Source organism: Zootoca vivipara, chromosome 15, assembly GCF_963506605.1.
Source record: "Zootoca vivipara chromosome 15, rZooViv1.1, whole genome shotgun sequence".
In the NCBI taxonomy this organism is placed as follows: Eukaryota; Metazoa; Chordata; class Lepidosauria; order Squamata; family Lacertidae; genus Zootoca; species Zootoca vivipara.
This window is the reverse complement of record NC_083290.1, coordinates 24499523-24518690: the sequence shown is the minus strand read 5'-3', so window position 1 is coordinate 24518690 and position 19168 is coordinate 24499523.

Below are 19168 nucleotides of genomic sequence, written 5' to 3'. Positions count from 1 at the left end.
CAGTTCCAAAAATGGCCGCCGCGCCAGAATAAACCAGGGAAAAACAAAAAATCTGTTTTTTCAGCTAAGAACAGCTGGAAAAACGGGGATTTCCCGGAGAATAAGGGAGACTTGGCAGCTATGCCCTTGAGCTATGGTCCTTCCTTGCCTGAGGAGCCACCAAACCCACCCTGAAGCTATGGAATACCACTTATGATCAAGGCTCCAGACCAGAGTGCGGCCCTTTAAAACCCAGTTCATTCCCCCATTGAAAGCTATGGAATTGCCATGAGTATCTGTTCAAAGAGAGAGTATCAGAAGAGCCTCTGCAGAGCTTTTTCGGAGCGGCCTGTGATCCATGTGATTCTGTCTGACCTCAGAAGCTCACTATCTGCAGCCGCATCCCCTGTGGCCTGCTGCCAGCTGCTGCCTGCTGTTATTTGCCAACCATCCATTTGCTGCTAAAAAGTCTGGCATTTCCACCTGTGATGTGGACAAACTGGATGGAGTGGGCAGAATGGGGACGGGGCGGGGCAGGGAGGACTTGCGCATGTCCCACTGACACACACAGCAGCCGGGAATGGAACCCTCATGTAAGCGATGATTCTCCTGTATGTGTGTGTATATGTTTGTGTGTGTGTCTAAACGCGCGCGCGCACACACACACAATCAATCAATAAATGTAAGTGGTTCTTCTCATCATTAGAATCAGCGGCCAAACCGTAGGATGATACCAGCCGATGGCTCCTTAAGGGACGAGGCACATGAATAATTTGTCATCTGGAAGCAGCTTCAGACATTTTGGAGTGAGCCAAGTGGAAAACAGCTTGTGACCTGCACAAGAGTCTTTGATAAACATTTGCCCTGATTACAAGCTCGGGTGGCCAAGGGGGCCTGATTGTCAGAGGCGTGCTTCTGATTGCATTTGGGATGCGTGGTTGCAGAGGCCACTTCATACCACTGTCTTCTTTGGGGGCAAAAGGGACAGCACTCCATGCATCTCGGTCTCAGCGAAGACCAAGCAAACATATATGCAGCTCGGTGGTTCAGCACCTGCTTTGTAAAAGGTTCCGGGTTCATACCCTCACATCTCCAGGTAGATTGGGAAAGTTCCCCATCTGAAACCCTGGAGAGTATCAACAATAATGAGCTAGAAGGAGCCATCCCACTCACCCACTCCACCCTGATTACATGTCTTGGGAGAAGTCATGCCATTTGCCACATTCTTTAAAAAAGCATTCCTTAAAATCTCTTCCAATGGCAAAGTCAGGACAGTGTTTACTAATGTCATATGCCAGTCAATTGGAACCCCCCTCCCAGTGAATTGAAGCCCTTTGCAGCATATGATTTATTTCCCCCCCCCATAAGTCTTTATTCGGTTTTCAAAAACAACATGCAAACAAGACAAACCACAAAGAAACAAGGAACAATAAGAATAAAATAAACCACAGGTTCAGTACACTTATGCAGACATCATAATAAAATTGATTCTGCAGAGGGACATTTGGGAACAGTCACTTATCAGTAAACTCACCCTTGCTACATGGAGACATGTGTTGTTGGGGGCCTATGAAGCACACTGTTGGTCCCTTACCTTTCTTGCCCTAATTTGGTCACAGTGATCCATGTGACGGTCACCTCCAGGCTTGATTATTGTAACTCACTCTACGCAGGGCTGCCCTTGAAGCTGACCCAGAAACTCAAGCGGGTGCAGAATGCCGCGGCGAGGCTCCTTACTGGGTCCTTGCCACGGGACCACATTCATCCAGTGCTTTACCAGCTGCACTGGCTCCTGGTAGAGTACAGGGTCAGCTTTAAGGTGCTGGTTTTGACCTTTAAAGCCCTATGCGGCCTAGAACCCTCGTACCTACGGGACCGCCTCTCCTGGTATGCCCCGTGGAGGACCTTACAAATAACAACACCCTGGAGGTCCCAGAGCCGCAAGGTGGTTAGATTGGTCTCAACTAGGGCCAGGGCCTTTTCAGTACTGGCCCCAACTTGGTGGAATGCTCTGTCACAAGAGACCAGGGCCCTGCGGGATTTGACATCTTTCTACAGGGCCTGCAAGATGGAGCTGTTCTGCCTGGCATTTGGTTTGGACTCAGTCTGACCCTTATGTTTCCCTCCCCTTATGGTTTTGATTTACTAAAATGAAGCTGCATTTTAAATTGTATTTTAACCCGTATTTTAATTAAATGTTTTTCTTTTTCTTTTATGTTTTATTGTAATTTCATTGGTGTTAGCTGCGCTGAGCCTGGTTCTGGCCGGGGAGGGTGGGGTATAAATAAAAATTATTATTATTATTATTATTATTATTATTATTATTATTATTAAAATATACAAATGGCAACCAAACACCAGGCCCATGCAGAGTTTATCTGAGGCCTGGGGCAGCAGCCTTCTTAGAATAAATTATAAACTCAAGCAAAAACAACAAGTGTTCAGACATGGTGCTTTAAAGTGCGTAGCTATGCCTAGAAAAAGGGACCCAGGTGGCGCTGTGGGTTAAACCACAGAGTCTAGGGCTTGCTGATCAGAAGGTCGGCGGTTCGAATCCCTGTAACGGGGTGAGCTCCCGTTGCTCAGTCCCAGCTCCTGCCCACCTAGCAGTTCGAAAGCACATCAAAGTGCAAGTAGATAAATAGGGACCGCTCCGGCGGGAAGGTAAACGGCGTTTCCGTGTGCTGCTCTGGTTCACCAGAAGCGGCTTTGTCATGCTGGCCACATGACCCGGAAGCTGTCTGTGGACAAACGCCGGCACCCTCGGCCTATAGAGTGAGATGAGTGCCACAACCCCAGAGTCAGACACGACTGGACCTCATGGTCAGGGGCCCCTTTACCTTTACCTTTACCTATGCCTAGAAAAACAAAAGGAAGTCTGGATGAACCCTCAGTGGTAACAACAACCACTGATCACATTTTCCCCCAGCCAGCATAGCCAAGAGTCGGGGGTGGGGGGTGGGCTCTGCAGTTCTCAAGGACACCCGGTTGGGGAAAGGGCAGCTTTACAACCACTTACAAACTCAGCTCCCTCCACCAACAAGTCAGGAATGATGCAAAGCTCTGAGAAAGACAAATTGGTGTGGGCAAGGAAAGCCAGATGATCCCAGTTGGTACGCTCCGTTCCCTGTGAAGCAGGGAAAGGCACCTGGATGCAGAGAACATTTTATTAGCAGGGGGCTGTCAGTCAGCAGCAGAATGTGAGATGGAACAAGGGAGAAACAAGAAAGCAAAGAGAAGAAACAATCAAGGAGCAGACAAGAACACACATACTTTTCAAAACGGAGAGAGGGAGAGAAATACTATTTTAAGTAACGTTTGATAAATTGCCTGCCTTTCTCTCATCCTGCAACAAGAAATGTTTCTCTCTTTTTTTGTATCTTGCTGAAGTCTGAGAACAGGGATTTATTAACAGAGGAGAAGGGTGTATATGTAACAGTTTCTTATAACTGATAACTTGGGGTTGCTTCTGATGTAGCACTAAGTTCAAGTCACTTAGTGGTAGACTTGTTCCTTCTGTGAAATATTTTGCACCACTGGGAAGCTTCTGTGCAATAGATTGCACAATATGTCAAGCAGCAGGTCATAGCTTGCTCACCTGTTGCATTGGATTCTGCCGTTGCACAGCATTGAAATTCCCCTAGCCCTTGCGCCAGTGGACAGAAAGAACATTGGATACAGCCCATAACAGCAATGAGAAGTTGTTGAAGGCCAACAAGAAGGTATATTGAAAACTGCTAGTCCCCAGGGTACCTTGGAGCTTGCTTTTGTTTGGTCTGCTGTCAATTCTAGGGAGGGATTTGCAAAGCAGAGAGCTTTGGATGGAGGGAAGTCCATTCGCAGGTAGTTTTGCGGGTGGGCCCCGGGCCTCCCCTGTGAACCGGCCCATTGCAGGCCCAATCATCATCCTCCTGCTGCCGAATTGGCCAATGGCGGCAGGAATTTAGGGGGCGTTCCCCTGGGCATGGTGCCAACTGGTGCCAGTAGTGGTGCTTGGCACCATGCCCAGAGCTAGGATAAATTCCACCTTTTAGCCACTCAAGCCATGCCGGTTCTTCCACCCACCCTCCCACAGATTAGAGTTTTTTGGGTGGTATGGCCTTGCTGTGGACTATGTCGGTTGCCAAACTTAGGGGCCAGGCAAGAATTTTTCCCATCTGGAAAATTGGCTCTGACATTTGGGTTTTCACCTACCTCATAGCAATCGTAACAACTTTGTAAGGCAGATAGGCATTGGGTAAGCCTAGTCTTGGTTGGAGGGGAGGTTGTAGCCTCTGCTTCCCCCTCCATGGGTAGGGGTATCCTGTTAAAAGGATCCAGGAGTGGCAGCTCCTGTTCGATGCCCAGGCAGGGGCTAGGGCCATATCACTCCTCCGACGGGGACCACTTGGGGGACACCCCAATTTGACATAGGTCATGGGGCATCGTCCCCCGCTGGCTTCACCACTAGAAACACTCTCAGCAGACAGGTGGGAGTGACATGTGTCATTGCTTGCCTCAATACCTATGGCCAAACCTTCACATCTGTAACCAATAAAGTTGTGGCCTTATTTGATCCCCAAACCAATATGCACTAGTTATATGCACTAGGGAATGGGGTGGTTGCGGGGCCTTGCCATGCAAGGGGATGACCCAGGTCCTCTTTCTCAACATGTGCCATTCAGTCCTTCTTTAGTGTAATCATTCTTGGTCTTTTCTGGCCTTCAGCCTCTGCCTACTAGGCAGCAGCACCCACCAAGGTGGAGCAATCCTTCCTTTCTTTTATAGCACTCTTTGCCCTCCATTTCTTCTAGATGCCAGATCCCTAAGAAGACTTAGACAATTCTACTTCCCTGGGAATACCAAAACAGCCACCTGAAGGAATGCTTGAGGAATTCATTGTACCTCCCAGGCTATGGTACACGTTAGATGTAAGTTACTCAACAGTTTCCCCTTCCTGAATGTTCCACTGAAGTTTTCAGCTCCATTTTTTTAAAAAAAATGTATTGAAATGCATTTTAACATGCATCTTGTGCAAGAGAATGTGTTCTAAAATGTATGTTTAAATGCAATTTTTGTGCAGATTTTACAGATTAATGCCGAAACAGGATGGAATGGACTTGTGAATGAATGCAGATAAAAGTCATAGAGATCAAAAATAGATTGAGCGATCCATTTCTAGCCACCGCTTCCATCATCTCCCCAAGAGTCAAGCCATCACTGCTACCACCTCATCCATGTGTCTCCTCATTTGCTCATAAGGCCCTTTCCTTCGTCAAATATTTGCAAGCAGTTGATGCAATGAAGGGGAGATGTCTTCAGTTTGCATTTTAATGCAAACCAACCAAATTTGCACTTCCTGGATTTTGTATAGCCAAACTGAAACCCAGCTCTGCTTTAAAATCTGCTGATCTCTGAATTTTGCAATGCAACTAGTTCTCCGTGCAAAGAAGGCATTGAAAAATGTATACTCCTCTTTTCCAAAAAGAGCCTATATTAGTAAGCATAATCTACAAAAAATGCATTCTACCAGGGGGAAGTGACTTGCAAAAAATGGCATGGACTAGGAAAAATTGTGTATAAAATTGTGTATATTAAAATATGCACAATTTTTCCCATGTGGATTTCCATTTTTAAAATTGCAAATGTATCCACAAGCAGGGCACACTGGACTTAAGATCTAGAAAATCAGAGACAAGGAGAAATGAAAATTCACAGATTTGTCTCTTCTTTAGATGGAGGTCATATTATGGGAGCAGAGTTCAAAAGCCCTAAAGCTCGTGCCCTGACATAAATGGAGGGTGACCACTGCCTCCATCTCCACTCAGCTTGGTTATGTTGCTGCTTGCAGTCTACGCCCTCTCTGGTTGCTGGGGCAGGTGAGTACTTCAACATAAATCAATGCCTTCTGCATTATTACCAACTGCTCCCTGCCCCGCTCCAGAATCCTTTCTGGTATAGTTTGCCTGGGTATCCCTGCGGGATACTGCTGAAGTTGGAGAGACTGTAAGTTACTGTGGAAAGGTTCACGACTCTGCAAAAGGAATTCGCTTTATTACTTTTTAATGCCCTTTCTCTGTACAATTGTGGCACTCTCAGGATCCCCGTGTATTGATGAGTTTGCCCTTTCCTTCAGGACCTGAGCGGTTTACTGGCATCAGTCTTGCCCTTTCTCAGTTTCTCTTCATCCTTACACAGCAATGAAGTTTTTTAAGCCCCATTCCCTGCCTCCATTGTTCACACCATCATACTTTTTTTTTTTTTTTTAAAAAGTATTTTCTTTTGAGGAATCCTTGGTTTTTGAGTGTCTCGGAAGCTGAACGTTTCGGTTTTCAAACGCCAGAAACTTGGAAGTAATTGCTTCCGTTTTCAAACGGCTTCTGAGGCGTGTTTTTTTTTTTCATTGAAATTTCCGACCACCCATTGCACCTCGGTTGTCGAACATTTCGGAAGTTGAACAGTTTGACAACCAAGGTTCCACTGTAGTGTTGTATGATGATCAACACACTTCACATATGATATCTCAGCAATTCGTACAATGATGGCCTAAAGTAGAGGTGGACAGCCTCAAGTCTGGGGGCAGAATGTGGCCCTATAAGTTCCTCTGTCTGACCCTCAGAACTCTCCCCTTGAACTCTGATCATGTCTCTTGCTCTGTCCACATGAAGGACCAAGAGGGTTTGTGTATGTCAGTGTTGTTATCCTTCTGCCTTGAATGATGGGCTGGGAGTCAGTCAACTGGACCTAAAGCCACCTAGCAAAGACATGGTGGAAGAAGGAAGACTTCAGTTGGGGGCTTCATTGCTTTTAGCCACTCTGCTGCCCCAGCAATGCTTCCAACTGCTCCACGCACTGTCCCTTTCCCCACTAAGACCTTTCAATGGAGTTACAGGGAGGCTGTGCTGCTTTCTTTTGTACTCTACCCATCCAATCGGGACTGAGTTTCCCTTGCAAATTGCGATAAGGCAGTGATAGCCAAAGATATGGTGCTCTTGGGCTCAGCTGACTGCTGCAGAAATGCCACGGCTTAATAACTTTTTAATAAGGTGGAAGCCTGATCGCTCCGATGCCTGTCATAGCCTTGTAATTCCCAGATTAAGCAGGCAATCTCTGTGCAGGCTGAAGGCTAAAGCAGCCAAATGAGGATTGGGGGTGTATACATACCCCTTTCCCTGGGGGGCTGCCAGCTCCTTTTCTGATAGGTGCACCTTCTCAACATTGCGCTTGAGAAATTCGGTGAATTCCATGTGATTGTGACATTCTGCTGCAGCCCCAGGGCCATTGCTCCTTCCAACTTTCCAAGGACCATTCACCCCCAACCTCAAGTGGGAGATATTTGGTGGTGGTTCTAAGACCTTCTAAGTTATCCTTAGTTTCTGCTTAATACAGGCAGCTGAGTTTTCCCCTCCTTCTTAGGGCAAGAAGAAGAAGAATTGCTGCTACTATAAGCAGTCCCTGGGCTGCTTGCAACATCTCAGGGGGCTTCCTGTAACAGGATGTCCCATGGGAGTGATGCTACCAGTGGTGCAGGGGTAAATTTTGCAGTTCCAGAGCTCATTGCGACAGCCTTAATAGCCATGCCCCCGAGGAAGGTCAATGGCCTTGCCCCTGGGGAGAAGTCCATTACCACATTCACAACGAAGAGTCCATTGCCATGCTGCTGAGAAATAGTCTATAACCATGGCCCCCGTAGGCACACTACTTGTGTTCAGCAAGACCTTTTCTCAGTTAAAGAAAGAAAAACTCACAAGCCACCCTGTATTCAAAGCTAACACCTCAACCCAAAATTGTCAGAATCCACCCACCTCACCAAAGTCATGCAGCATCACTGCCACACACATTTTCATGGGGGATGAAAGGTCCTGCCAAAGTGCAGGTGGATATCCATCCCATCTGAATGAGTTCATGGGCCTGGACCCAACCCCTGTGGCTGAAATGACATTCCCTTCCACTTCATTTTGCTTGGGAACCATGATGTTTTTGCTCTGGTTCCCCCTCTCTCGTCATTCTGTTTCCCCTTAACTAGATGGGGAGGGAATTTCACTCCAGGTTCCTTGATTTTAAATGACTCCCTTATGGATGATTCCAGGCTTGTTGCTCATTAAAAGTTATTTAAATATGTTGCTAATCAAACAGAAGGCTTCTGAGCAGCTGTTAGCAGCTTTGACTCCCCCTGAAGTGGCAGGCGGCTGCTCCTTTTGCTTCCCTTGTGGTGATTTCCCAAAGTCTCAAAAGAGGAATGCTGGAACATTCAGTGGCACCTCTTGCCCCGTAGTCTGTGGCCCGTTTCCATCATGCTGGCCCTTCTAGCTGCACCTCTATCACCCAAGAGGACTGAAAGTGGAAAGTCAGGCAAGTGATTTCAACCTAATAAATCAGGTGCACATTTCTAGGCTATAACACCAATTCCCAGCCAAATCAAGCTGGATTTGAGTTTTCTGGTGTCTCTGGTAATTTCTATTTCTTACATCATGAATGTTGGCAAATTGGATTTTTTAACAGCAAAAGAATATCAGAATTGGAGTTACAGGTAGGTAGCCGTGTTGGTCTGAGTTGAAACAAAATAAAAAAAATCCTTCAGTAGCACCTTAAAAACCAACTAAGTTTTTATTTTGGTATGAGCTTTCGTGAATTGGAGTTGTCAAAGATGCACAAGAGAAGCTGTGTTTTAACACTCAGGAACTTGGCAGTCTTTTTTTATTGTGGATTTTGTATATCATGGATGTATGTTCTGCATTATTTTATTAATACTATTGCCATATACAAGTTTGTGATTACCTTTGGCCAGAACAATAAACACATGAACTGAGCTGAGTATATAATGAAGAGAAGAGGAAAAATGGGCACAGTGAGTATACTTCAAATTCTTATCCTTAGATTAAATGTGTCAGCAGAAGCTGAATCCTCTTGAAATAGCCTCTCTGTGAGTTTTGAAAAGGGGATAACTACCTAAATCCTTTTGGTGCCTTTGAAAATCCTGGCCTCCCATGTAGGTTAAAGCATTTTGCTTTAAGCCTTCCCAACCTCCCTGTGGAAAAAGGCAGAAGCAGAGGGAGAGTGAGTAGTAGGAAGGGATGCTGCAGAGAGATTTAAATTACAGAACCACAGGACCTGAAGGATTCTCCATCCCTCAGTGGGAATGAAATAAACAGTGAAATACAGGCAGAGCCACTGAAAAAAGTCACTTACAGAACCGGCCCAACTATTAGGCAAAGTGTGGTAACCACCTCTGGCAGGAGATGGCCCCTACTTGTTCCTCCTTAGCCCTCCTGGCCACTCCCCTCTGTTGTGTATGTTACGCAGCCTGCCTTGGCCACCCCAAACTAGCCTGCTGCAGCCTCAGAGGTGGTGGAGACCACTATCCCATCACAAGTGCTGAAGTAAGATTCAACTGTCAGTCCAGCCAGCTTCTATACAAGTAACGGGCACAAGCACCTAGTTGTCCTTTGCCTCAGGTGGCAAAAAGTCTTGACCCAGTCATGTTGTTATGAAATTAACCTGCCAAAGTGTGGATATAGGGACATAGGAAGCTTGCTTATACCAGGTCAGATTGTTGGCCATCTAGCTCCATAATGTCTGACCATCCATCAACAGCTCTCCAGGATTTCAGGCAGGGTTCTCTTCCAGTCCTACCAGGAGATGCTACTGGGGAATAAACCCAGGATCTTCTCCTCACAAAGAAGGGCTCTACCCCTGGGCTATGGCACTGTGATGGCACTGTGATCCAATTGGCTAGAGGAAAGTTTCTCAATTTAGTTTAAAAGGAGCCTTTCTTTCTCAGCCAAACTGGCTTTGAAAGGAAGGCAAACCTGTCAAACACACACACACACACATTTATTTCTGTCTTTCTTCCCTTTTCAGGAAAGGAGATGCTCTGGACTAGGTATTGTGGTTTTCTTCATCTAGAATTAGAGTGGTGGTCACAAGGAAGTATGGCAGCCATGGAACAGCCACTTGCAGTCCTGGCCCAATAGATATTTTGCTGCCTGAAGTGGCACTGCAAGTGGCAACTCCCCTCTAATGCAAGAACCAACTTGGGGGGGGGGAGAGCCTGTTTGCCTCATTCAGACACAAAGTCCTACCTTGACCCTGAAATTCTGCCATCTAAAGCAGCCTGCTGAACCTCTCTGCATGATCCTTGCCCCCTTCTTCAACCTGCCCTATGTCTGGTGCTATAGTCAATGTCAAAGGTCATGGCTGGGGAAGAGATGGCCCTCAGGAAGTTCATAGAGCTGCCTTGGAAAGTGGCAGACCCTCCTTTGTCAGAGGTTTTTATACCAAGGTTGGGTGGCCATCTGCCTGGGATTCATAGAATGGTAGATTTGGAAGGGACCCCAATGTGGGGCTCTAGCCTGTGGCCCTGATGTGCTGTACTGACTGACCTGCTCTTTTTAAGTTGTTGGACTGCAGCTCTCATCATGCCCGGCCACTGGTCACACTGGCTGGGAGCTGGAATCCTACAACTTCTAGAGGGACACAGTTTCCCTAGCCTTGTGGTGGCAGTCAGTGATTCAGATATGAGAGCTTGCATCGATCAAGCAAGGTGACTATGATGGAAAATTGCACTCCTTTGCAACATGTTATGGTAGAGCATCAGCTTTGTGTGCAAAAGGTTCCAGATTCAGCCCTTGGCATTTCCAGGTAGGATTGGGAACGCCACCAGGAGAGCTGATGCTAGTCAGGGTAGACAGTATTGTGCTCCTCGGCCCAATAGCCTGATCCAGTCTATTTCCCTATGGCTGTATGAGGCAGTTGCTAATAAGGAAGGTGGACTCTACCGCAATAGTCTGGAAGAATTTCCCTTCCGAGATAGTGTATCTCCAAAGTCCCAGACATGTGGATGAAAAAGAAACTATTTTCATGGGAGCTGAGCCAAAACCACCCACTGTTTTCCTCCAGCATTTTTGGTGGAGTCCATAAACACCTTCCCTTGGGGGTAATTTTCAGCAGCCTTTAAAATCATATCCACTTACTCATTCATATTGCCCTGCCTTGCTCTCAGTTGCCCTTACTTGCCCTTTGTTATTGTCAAATTTGGCTACATAAGGAGGAGACATAATTTCATTCTTTGACTGGGTGAGATCACACATGTGACAAATCTAGGAATGGGGAACACTCAGCAGCTCTCTCTCTCTCTCTCTCTCTCTCGCTCTCTCTCTCTCTCTCTCTCTCTCTGTGTGTGTGTGTGTGTGTGTGTGTGTGTGTGTTGGCAGCAGCAGCCAAAGGAACCATGGATGTTGAAACAGAATCTGTTCTTTTAAATGACTATATCTGCAGTTCGAGTGTTGTGTGAAAAATGTCTTTCCCAACAAAATTGCTAGTTTCTACGCAAAGATCAAAACTGGGGAATATTCAGTGCTGCTCTTGTTTGTATTAGTTAAATGTAGCACATTTGTCATATCCACGGTCCTCTGCAAGGGAAAGCATTAGGCAAATTTCCTCAACACACTTGCATAACTCCCTCCCCCTCGTATATATATAAATATATTCATTCCTGAAAGTGAGGACATCATGTGCAGAATTATCTGCTGAGCCTGCCCTTCAGAGAGAGTTCCCATCAGACCTTTGAACTCCTGCCCCTCCTTCCCGAGGCTGGCACTGCAACTTGCTCTCTCTGAATGCACCCCTCCCTTTGATACAAAGAAGGTTTAATAGCTGGCTGATGTCACAAAGGCCTCTTGCCACAATGAGTTTTACAAATTATACTCCCAAGCGCTCATGGATATGTCTCGAACCATCATCGCAATTAATTACGGCTAAACTGCAGTTGTCAACTAAATGAACAAAGTATATCCCATGATTCATGAACCAGGCTCAGTTTTAATTGTTTGCTCTCTTGCTCGCTAAGCTATAGGAATAAAAATATATTAGCCATTTCTGTCCCTCTTGTCAGTATGAAAGTTCATTGTGGGGAAGAAGATCCTTGCAGGGGGTGCGGAGGTTATGGCCTATGTCTTGACATTTCCATATATTAATTGTTATCCATGTGTTTGTGTGTGTGCCACCCATCCTCCAAGGACCCCAGAGAAGTCTCGATTGGAGGACGGGAAAATCCCACTGTATCCTCCCCTCACAACAACCTTGTAAGGTGAATTAGATTGTAAGAAAGTGACTTTGCTGAAGGACATGTTGTTTAAACCAGTGCTATTTTTCTAGAAAAAGATGTGTCGGAACTCACTGTTGATGCCTCCCTTGTTCTCTTATAATGGCAATAGCACTCACCTGAGAGGTGCTGGAACTGAGTTCTGGTGAGTTCCAGCTGAAAAAAGCCCTGGTTTAAACCCATATTTAGTTGTAGTAGTAGTAGTAATTTATTTATACCCTGCCCATCTGACTGGGTTTCCCCAATAGCTCCCAACAGAATTAAAAGCACAATAAACCATCAAACATTAAAACTTCCCTAAACAGGGCTGCCTTCAGATGTCTTCTAAAAGTCAGGTAGTTGTTTATTTCCCTGACATCTGATGGGAGGGCGTTCCACAGGGCGGGCGCCACTACTGAGAAGGCCCTCTGCTTGTTTCCCTGTAACTTCGCTTCTCGCACTGAGGGGACCGCCAGAAGGCCCTCAGAGATGGACCTCAGTATCTGGGCAGAACTATGGGGGAGGAGATGCTCCTTCAGGTATACTGGGCTGAGGCCATTTAGGGATTTAAAGTTTAATGCTTCACCCACCATACTGCACCTATCCAGATATATGGAATGAATGCAGAACTTTGGCGTTTCCTCCAGATCATAGAATCATAGAGTTGAAAGAGACCACAAGGGCCATCCAGTCCAACCCCCTGTCAAGCAGGAAACACCATCAAAGCATTCTTGACATATGCCTGTCAAGCCTCTGCTTAAAAACCTCCAAAGAAGGAGACTCCACCACACTCCTTGGCAGCAAATTCCACTGTCAAACAGCTCTTACTGTCAGGAAGTTCTTCCTAATGTTTAGGTGGAATCTTCTTTCTTGAAGTTTGAATCCATTGACATGGATCTTGTGTTGATATAGGGATGAGGGCGGTCATGGGAGAGATCGGAGTAGAATTTGACAAAATAGAACATTGTACAGTGGTACCTCGGGTTACAAACGCTTCGGGTTACAAACTTCGCTAACCCAGAAATAGTACAAGAACTTTGCTTCACTATGAGAACAGAAATTGTGCTCCAGCGGCCCGGCGGCAGCAGGAGGCCCCATTAGCTAAAGTGTTGCTTCAGGTTAAGAACAGTTTCAGGTTAAGAACGGACCTCCGGAACGAATTAAGTGGTACAGAGGTACCACTGTATTCTTCTTAATATTTAGCTGGTGCAGCATGTTTTGCACTGGTTGGATGAGTAAGAAGCTGGCTGGCTGGCAACTTTACCGGTCCATTTCCACACCAGACTTCCTTTCCCCCAACAGAGTTCCCCAATGGAGCTCCCTGCATAGTTGAACGAAACTCTGGAACTTGCTCTCACAGGAGTCAGTGATGGCCACCAACTTGGGTGGCTTTAATAGACAAACTCATGGAAGATAAGGCTATCAATGTCTACTAGCCATGATGGCTATGCCCTGTACCCATGGTCAGAGTCAGTAATGCTTCTGAATACCACTTTCTGGAAACTGCGGGAGGGGAGAGGACTCTTATGTTCGGGTCCTGCTTGCCAGCTTCCCATAGGGGCATCTGGTTGTCCGCTGTGAGAACAAGATGCTGGACCAAATGGGCCACAGGCCTGATCCAGCAGACTCTTATGTCATTACATTCAGTCCTCTTGCAAACAAACAAAAAACAAGCAACAACTCTCCCTTCCAGGAAAGCTATTTTGCTTCGTTGCACCATTTGCCATCTCTTCTCCTGTTTTGCTTTCTCAGAGAGATGTTTCAAGCCAGCCTCCCCTCCCCTGCTGAAGGAGCCCTCTGGGTCCATTTACTGGGATAATTAATTTAATTAACAGTCTTCTGCAGACGTGCTAAAGATTGATGTTGCAAGTCTGCTCTGGAAGGAGGATGCCTCGGAATAGTGAGACTCACAGGCACTCCAGCATCTTGTAATATATCCAATTTAAAATTTAGGCATAAATCAGTAGCAGCCATCTGTGCCTGTGAGACTTGGCCCAATTTACAGCAGGGTGAGTGAGGACCGGACTTTGAATGTGTCAGTGTTCATCTCCCACCCTCTTCCTTTCTCTCTCTGTCCTCTTCAATCTTTCTCCTTCACTGTGCATGTCCAATAAAAGGTTGAAGTTGATTTCTTTGTTTCAAAAACAAAACAAAACAAGGCAGCACGACAAGAGAAAACAAGTTAACCAATTAATGCCTGTTTTATCCATATGAGACCCTACCTTTTTCGATGGTGCTTTAATAGTAACCTCAGGGTGTTGTGGCTTAGGGTGGTTTTAATCCAAGCTGTAAACTGTGTATGCTGCCTCTCTTCTATGGAAAGCGCTGCTTTATTTAATTGTTTATATTTAAGGCATTTATATGTTATTTAATCATTAGCATTTCTAAGTGGTTGACATAAAATGAACCATGCAGAATAATACAATAAAATCATCGCCCGAAACCTGAATACTACCTTTAAATGTCTGCTGGAATAGGAATGTCTTGGTTATGCACCTGCAATTCATTGAGGATTTTCACTGCTGTAGGACAGTCTTTCCCAACCTGGTGCCCTCCAAATCTTTTGGACTACAATTCCCATCATCCCTGAGTGCTGGCCAAGTTGAAGTTCAGCAAAACACCCAGAGGGCATAATGATGAGGAACATTGCCATAGGGTGATGAACATCCACTTTCTGTAGTTTTAGGCTGTCCTGAGGTTTGGTTATCTCTGCTGCCACTATTCAGCCCTCAGAGCATCATCTTCCTTCTCAAAACTCTTCCTGAATTTCAAACAAAGGAAGATCCAGACCTTCAAACTCTAGCGGTTTAGCTGAACTTTACCTGAACTTTCTTATCCAGCAGCAATGTCTGAAAACAACTGATGTGGAAAGAGCATCTTTTTCTCTCTTCGTTTTTCGCCTTTCTGGTATTTGTGTTTTCTCTCCTGCCTGACTAAGTCACTCACTGATGCACTTTGCTGGATCGTTGCCCATGCTTCTCCACTCCAGTAATTTGAATATGGATGCATGTCATTGTCAAACTCTTATGGTATCTACTTATCTCAGCCAGAGGTATCTCCCAAAGCTATGACCAATACCTACCTACCTATAGCTTCTTTATACAGAGTGATTACTATTCAGGCATAATGTTCTAAGGCTCAGACATATTTCAAAAGCTTTTTTCCATAATAAGAATACCTTCTCTACTCTTGGATTATTTCATTTATTTATTGCATACAAGATCTGCAGACAATCTAAACAATAATGAGATGGTTCCATAGCATATCTTATTACAGACGATTACAGATTACCATTACAAGGCTCACATGGTCAAGAAAATTCTTATGCCAGAGGCAATTTTGTTCTAATTTCATCCGTTGCTTCCAAGAGATTAAAAAAAAAACATGCCATGGACAACGCAAGCTTTTACATGAAATTATATGTAATTTTATGGGAAATAATGTAATCCTGCTTTTTAACATTTTCCTGAATGGGGGACTATTAAAGCAAGGTTGACTAACTTGTGACTCTCTAGATGCAACTCTTATCACCCCTGACTTTTGGCCATGCTGGCTGGGGCTGAAAGGTGTTGATCAGGCATCCCCAAACTTTGGCCCTCCAGATGTTTTGGACTACAATTCCCATCATCCCTGACCACTGGTCCTGTTAGCTGGGGATCGTGGGAGTTGTAGGCCAAAACATCTGGAGGGCCGCAGGTTGGGGATGCCTGGTGTTGATGGTCCAACAACACTTAGAGGGTCCCACATTGGCAAGCCCTAGGTTACAGGAATCAATGGAAGATCTATTATACCTGTGGAACATGAGATGGACTACCACTGTGACAGATTTGCAGCTGGCTCAAAAGGGGATCTACAGGGCAACTTGCATGGCATTTTCCAAGGGCCAACCATCAGCTAATCACCAAGGCTTCTCTGTGCAGCACTACGCAGAAATTGGTTACCTGATGTCACATCAGTGCCCCTTGACCTGTAAAACTTGGTCTGTGTGTGTGAGAGAGGGGGGGGATAGGAGCCAACTCTTGGGGTTGAGGTCCCTTTGGTCCCCACCCCCATTAAACATTTTTGTGTGCCCGGGCTCTCCAAAGTTTATGGGCATTGCCATTCAAATGGTATGCATGTGCCATGTCTTGTGATCAATTATGGGGTTGAGGCTTACTTAAACCCCCCCCCCATGTTTTATTCTCTGGAGAGAGGTGAGGATCTGGCCCACCAGCCAGCCATATTCAGTTTCCCTTCCCTGATTATAGTTTCTTCACACAAAGAGGAATGAGGAACCTGCTGGATGAGGCCAATGGCCCTTCTAGTCCAGCATCCTGTTCTCATAGTGGCCAACCAGGTGCCTGTTGGGAAACCTACAAACAGAACCTGCGCACAAGAGCCCTCTCTCTTCCTGTGGTTTCCCAAAACTGGCACTCAGAAGAATACTGCCTCTGACCCCCACAACAGCTACTCACCATGGGTTATAGTAAAGCAAACAGTCTAATTTGTCAACGCCTAAATGATATCGAGCGTCAGATCAACTTGGCCACAATAAGGGAATTTTGCCCATGGTATGACCATTTTTCCTTCCTCCCACTTTTATTCTTTGGCACCCTATCTGTTGTTGTTGTTTAGTTGTTTAGTCGTGTCCGACTCTTCGTGACCCCATGGACCATAGCATGCCAGGCACTCCTGTCTTCCACTGCCTCCCACAGTTTGGTCAAACTTATGTTCGTAGCTTTGAGAACACTGTCCAAGCATCTCATCCTCTGTCGTCCCCTTCTCCTTGTGCCCTCAATCTTTCCCAACCTCAGGGTCTTTTCCAGGGAGTCTTCTCTTCTAATGAGGTGGCCAAAGTATTGGAGCCTCAGCTTCACGATCTGTCCTTCCAGTGAGCACTAAGGGCTGATTTCCTTCAGAATGGATAGGTTTGATCTTCTTGCAGTCCATGGGACTCTCAAGCGTCTCCTCCAGCACCATAATTCAAAAGCATCCCCTTCATGGATCAATGCCTTGTTGTGGCGAAGGGGCTTGAATAACTCAGAGAAGCTATGAGCTATGCTGTGCAGGGCCACCCAAGATGGACAGGTCATAGTGGAGAGTTTTGACTAAACGTGATCCACCTGGAGAAGGAACTGGCCAGCCACTCCAGTATCCCTGCCAAGAAAACTCCATGGACAAAGACCCTATCTGTATAACCTAGCAATTCCAAAATACAGATGCACTTTTACCCTCGCAAGACTGAATGTATTGCCCTCGGCTGTACTTGAGGGACGATTCCAACAGATTCCACATGAAAAACACTTATGTCCCTGCGGAGATGGCAGCACCAAATCAGTGGTGCATGGCCTCCTGGCATGCACTCTTTACAAAGACCAGAGGAATGAAATTATCAAACCCCCCTCTTTTATTGTCCATTCCAGGTTGCCCAACCACCGCCACAGTGTCTTTTCTCCTGGCAGATCAAGAGGAGCAGATGACAGCAAAGGTTGGAAGGTTTTTAGCTGGGGCAATGAGAATAAGGTCCAGTATTTGACTGCTGATTCAGGACCCTAAACTGTGTTTTATATACTCGCCTTTTTATTTTGTTCTGTGTAGAAGGGGACGACAGAGGACGAGATGGTTGGACAGTGTTCTCGAAGCTACCAACATGAGTTTGACCAAACTGCGGGAGGCAGTGCAGGACAGGAGTGCCTGGCGTGCTCTGGTTCATGGGTCACGAAGAGTCGGACACGACTAAATGACGAAACAACAACAACATATCGCAATGTTCTTTTGTTGCTATGGCCGATGACTGACACAAAGAAAGTTTCATTCATTCATTCATGCTGCCTCTGACTGTGGAGGCAGAACATAGACATTGTGGTTGGTAGCCATTGATAGCTTCTCCTCTATGCATTAGCTTTCTGCTCCATGGGATAGTCTTCTCCATCAACTCACACCCCAACTGAGCTGAGCAGACAATGAAAGGATGAGTCGTCTCCTCAGTTTCAGGGGCTTCTCCAACAATTTGTAAGTCACCCTGGACCACTTACCTGCAATTTCCCTACTGAAAGATGTGCCCCACAAGGCTTAGCCACTGACCATTAAGTCACATTAATTAACCAGTCATTCTGAGTCATTATGTGTTGTTAACCCAAACCTCAAGAGTTATCCTGCATGACCAAACAGCAAACCCACCACAGCAGTCCAACTTCCACAGTGTTAGATTCTGTGCAAGCTGTAGTTTGGCTTGCGGACACCAACTGTTTTGGTTCTGTTATTTTCCAAGCTGTAAATTGCATGAAACAATGCCAGATTCTGGCAAGTAATGTGAATTCCAATTATTTGTCAAAGGGAACAATCAGCACAATTTGGGAAACATTGTTGATTTCAGCTCTTGTTCCTGTGAACTTGTGTCTGTATATCATTAGCAGCTCTTTAGATGAAGAAGGATGCTGGGCAGGATTTCTCTGTAACCCCCCCCCCAATCCCTCTGGAAATGATGGCCCAGTTTGCTTTTGTGTCCAATCAACATAAACTATCAGCCTGCAATTAGCATTTTCCCTTTGCCCTTTCTCTGTGTCCATCAAGTCCCGTCCCCCCGCCCCATTCCACTTTGTAGCATGGAATCATTTTAATGAGATTTCTTGGTAACAAATGACCAGTTTGTAATAATTATATTTTCCCCAGCAACTGCTGTAAAAATGATTTAGAGCGGGTCAGGCTCCAATTTATTAGGCATCAAATTTTCCGCGGTGAACTTTTAACAAGGGAAAGAGCCTCAGAGACGGAGGGAGCCCACTTCTCCACCCTTGGCTGCATGATCAGCCTGAAATATTGATGATTTGTAGAAGGAAATATAACCAAGGAGATTTGACTCTTATATTAAAATGAATGGATCCGGTGGCAGCCAAGTCTGCCTATAGTCATACCCTTTGCTCTCATACAATGATTGAGAGAAAAGAACACAGCAAAATAACACCTTCAGCACCTCACATCTGGGATCAGCTGTGAAACTCAGATAGCTTGACAGTGGATATTTGTTCAGCTCTGGGAAAGGATCTGAGAAGGCTGGCAAGTGGGAGGAGCTAGACTGGGAGGAGCTAGATATTTAAGAGGAGGAGCCACTGATGAGACTGCTGCAACTGTTTAACATCTATTTTTTGC